Source organism: Gopherus evgoodei, unplaced genomic scaffold (genome assembly GCF_007399415.2).
Source record: "Gopherus evgoodei ecotype Sinaloan lineage unplaced genomic scaffold, rGopEvg1_v1.p scaffold_33_arrow_ctg1, whole genome shotgun sequence".
Lineage (NCBI taxonomy): Eukaryota > Metazoa > Chordata > Testudines > Testudinidae > Gopherus > Gopherus evgoodei.
In genome coordinates, this window is record NW_022060005.1 from 6251313 (window position 1) to 6255714 (window position 4402).

Consider the following 4402-nt stretch of genomic DNA (forward strand, 5'->3'; position numbering starts at 1 on the left):
CCGAATAGAAATTTACAGTTTCAGATGAAAGTTTGGAGAAAGAGCGTTGTTTGTCATAAAGTAAAAATTTTCTGTGGAAAACAAACACATTTTCTGTGCAGCTCTAGTCAAAAGAGACACATTGCTCAATGGATAGACTGAGGAGATTGGTAGACAAGCACCTACCTCCCCTGTGGGAGGTGAGGAGGAGCTGGAGCTGGAGCTGGAGCTGGGGTGTAAATAAGGTGAGCTGCAGACCTAAGCCAGGTTGTCCTCACTGGCCCCTTTTCCCTCCTCAGACCTTTCTCCTGAGGTGTGGAGAGGTCAGCAGCCCACTCCTTGTAATGTCATAGTGAAAATGTTGTTCGTGTAAAAGCCTGGGGTTTACAGCTCATTGTAAAATGGAACTTCTGTGAGAAATTCTGGTATTTTGAGTTTGTTTTCAACTTAGATGGAGTGAAAATAGACACATTTAAAATTTTGGGAAAATTACTGATTTTTCCTCTCTCTCTCTTTTTTTTTAACCAAAATGAAATGCGTTGATGTTCCAATGAAAATTCTTTCATTTAGAAATGTCAACTGAAAATGAAAAATGTCATTATGAATTAGACCAACTTGTGTTGGTGAAAGAGACAAGCTTTCAAGTGACACAGTTATTCAGATAACTTGGAAACTTGCCTCTTCCACCAGTAGACGTTGATCCAATGAAAGGTATTACCTCACCCACCTTGTCTCTTTCATATCCTGGGACCAAAATGGCTACAAAACAACAATGAAAATAATCATTATGAATTGTCAATTTGACTTAAAATAACATTAAAATGGCATTTTAAGACAAAATGACCATTCAACATTTTTCAATTTTTTAACATTTGGAAATGACATTTTGAAATAAAAAAGTTCATTTTAAGGGGATATTTCAAACTCGAAAATGGAAAAATTGCATTTAGCTCTTCCTGAGATTTTCAAAGGGGCAAAAACATAATAAGAGTCCCACATTTTATTAAAAATTCTTTGTGATTTGAGCACCTAAGAGTAAAATTTTCAGAAGTGCCTGAATCTTGCTTGAAAATGGGACTTTGGCTCCTGAGGAACTTAGATGCTTTAATTTTTTTACCATATTTCTTTCAGATTTTTAAAAATCTCAGTCAAAATCAGAAAATGCAAAATCTCAGGCTCTGATCCTAACATGAACATAGGTGGGTCCTCATACAAAGTCAGTCTGACCCATTACATAAGGTGGAGGATGGGAATGCTTTTATTCCAGGTGGACACTAAGACTTCAGTGTGAGGAGTATATATCTATTGAGAAAAAAATATCCTGCCTATCATATTCCATAGAGATCTTTTTATTTCTCTGTTTCTTAGACTGTAAATGATTGGATTCATTAGTGGTGGCACCACACAATACAACACAGCAGCCATCAGGTCTAGAGATGTTGAAGACATCGACCTGAGCCTAATGTATGTAAATGATACTGTACTGATAAATTAACAAAAAACAACCAAGTGAGGGATGCAGGTGGAGAAGGCTTTGTACCTGCCCTGCTCAGAGGGTATTCTCATCACCGTGGAGAAGATGTGAATGTAGGACACAATTATCAATACAAAGCAGACCACATCTACAAGGGACACAAGGGCAGTCATGACTATTACATTAGCATGTGTATCAGAGCAAGAGATCTTTAGCAACTGTGGGATATCACAGAAAAACTGAGCGATAACATTGGACCTGCAGAAATGTAACCTAAAGGTATTAGTTGTGTGTAATACAGAGCTCATCATGCTGCTGATCCATGAACCAACTGCCAGCTGGGCACATGCGCCTCTGTTCATAGTCACCTTGTAATGTAGAGGGTGGCAGATTGCAATGTAGCGATCATACGCCATCATTGTGAGAAAGGCCAGTTCTGCTGCTGTAAAAGTTGCAACCAGAAAGACTTGGGTGACACATCCAGAGAAAGAAATGAGTCTGTTGTTGGTTAGGGAGTCAGTCATGGACTTGAGGACCATGACTGAGATGTAGCAGAGGTCTAGGAAGGATAAGTTGACCAGGAAAAAGTACATTGGGGTGTGAAGGTGCTGATTGAGAGCTATGACGATGATGATGAGAAGATTCCTCACCAGGGCTGCCAGGTAAATCACTAGAAACACCTAGAAGTGTAAAATCTGCTCTTCTCGCATGTCAGAGAATCCCAGGAGAAGGAACTCAGTCACGATGGTTTGGTCGGACATTTCTTCTGTAGACGTACACTGCAGAAGGAAGGCCAATGGGCAATGGTTATAGAAGGAGAAACAGAAGATAGATGGAGACTGGTTTTATTTATTCCTCTGCAGGACACATGTGGCAGCTCAGGAAATTAACAAGATCCTTCCCTTTCTTCACCATCACCATGTAATTACAATGTTTACAATGCGGGTTCATGGGGCTCTACTTTTTTGACAGCTTATTCAACAGATCTATTGCTTTTGTTTGTTTTAAGCCCCTTCTGGTTATTTTACTGACTAAGAAGCTGGGAGTGGATAACAGGGGATGGATCATCTGATGATGCCTGTTCTGTTCATTCCCTTTGAAGCACCTGGCATGGGCCACAGTCGGAAGACAGGAGACTGAGCTAGATGGACCATTGGTCTGACCTAGTGTGGCCAGTCTTATGTTCTTAAGGCCTTGACTCATAAAGGGTGTTAGACCCCTAAATGCCATTTTAGTCAGTTCAGTCCAGTATTTGTGCCCTACTGGAAATCAAAAAAACCCCCACTCAGCTTCTCCCTTACCCCGTAGATGGCTACAATCCTTCGGGGTCAGGGGCCAGATTGTTAAATATATTTTGGCACTGAGTGGGATTTTCAAAAGTCTCTAGGTGTGTAAAATTCATTAGTTTCAGTGGGTGTTAGGCTACCAGGTGCATTTTAAAATCCCATTGGTCACCTAAATACTTTTAAACAGCTGGGCCTAGGTGCCTAACTTTCCACTGGTAAAGTCCTCTGAGCATCTAAATACCTGCTGGTGAGCAGGCTGAGGAGTTGCCTCAGTCTTGGCATTCAGACTTGGCATTCAGACTTGGCATTCAGACTTGGCATTTACATCTCAGACCCAGTAGGACCTCAAACTAGGTGTTTCTCTGCCTATCTCACCTGCAGGGCCCAATCCAGCAGGTGCTGTCAGGGCATGCCTGTACCCACCCAGCACAAAGGTAGACAGGGTTCCCTGCATGGTGTTTAGCCCAGTGGTTAAAGCTCTCACTCAGGATGTAGGAAACCTGCATTCGATACTTCCTTCTCCACACTATAGAAAAGGAAGTTGAGTCTCTGATTGATGGGAGAGGGCCCTTGCCACTAGGCTATGGGGTATTCCAGGAGGGGTGTTCTGCTGAATCTGATCCATGATGTATTAAAAGTGAATTGGGCCAGATACTCAGAGAGCAAGAATAATGCTATAGGCTGGTGGTTATGGCTCTCACCATTTCCAAGCTGGGCTAGCTCTGGTGAATTTAAACAAATGTGAGATATGATAAGATCTGGATCACTTGGTAAAGTGGGTGCAAGCAATCAATATGTGCTTTAATATGGTTAAATGTAAACAAACACATCTAGGAATAAAGAGCATAGGCCACGCTTATAGGATGGGAAAATTTGTTCTAGGAAGCAGGGACTAAAAAAATTTCAGAGTTGTGATGAATAAATCAGTTGAACATGAGCTCCCAGTGTGATGCTCTTGCCAAGAGAGCTAATGTGATCCTGGGATAAATAAATAGGGGAAACTTGAGTAAGAGCAGAGAGGTTATTTTATCTGTGTATTTGAACATAAGAACATAAGAATGGCCGTACTGTTTCAGAGCAATGGTCCATCTAGCTCAGTATCCTGTCATCCGACAGTGGCCAGTGCCAGATGCTTCAGAGGGAATGAACAGAACAGGGCAGAGTCAGAGGCTTAGGGACACCCAGAGTATAGGGTTGAATCATGACCATGTTCACTAATAGCCATTGGTGAATCTATCCTCCCTGAATGTATAGTTAGTTTTTTTTTTAATTTAATTATACTTCTGGCCTTCACAACATCCCCAGCAACAAGTTCCATAAGGTGTGTTTTGTGTGAAAAAGTAGTACTTTTTATTTTAAACCAGCTGCAGGTTAATTTCATTGGGTGATCCCTGGTTCTTGTGTTCTCTGAAGGGGCACATAATATTTCCCTATTCACTTCTCCACACCATTCATGATCTTATAGACCTCTATCAAACCCCTCCCCTATTCATCTCTTTTCAAAGCTCAACAGGTCTAGTCTTTTGAATCTCTCCTCATATGGAAACTGTTCCACAAGCCTAATAATTTTTGTTGCCCTTCTCCGTAGTTTTACTCATTATATATATCTTTTCTGAGATAGAGTGAGCAGAACTGTACACTGTACTCAAGGTGTGGGTGGATC

The 4402-nt window shown here is 41.3% G+C and overlaps 1 pseudogene; it reads right to left on the bottom strand.

Annotated features, from left to right (window-relative positions):
* Positions 1 to 1281: 1281 nt before the first annotated feature.
* Positions 1282 to 2214, bottom strand: LOC115641164 (annotated as a pseudogene).
* Between the last annotated feature and the right edge of the window lie 2188 nt (positions 2215 to 4402).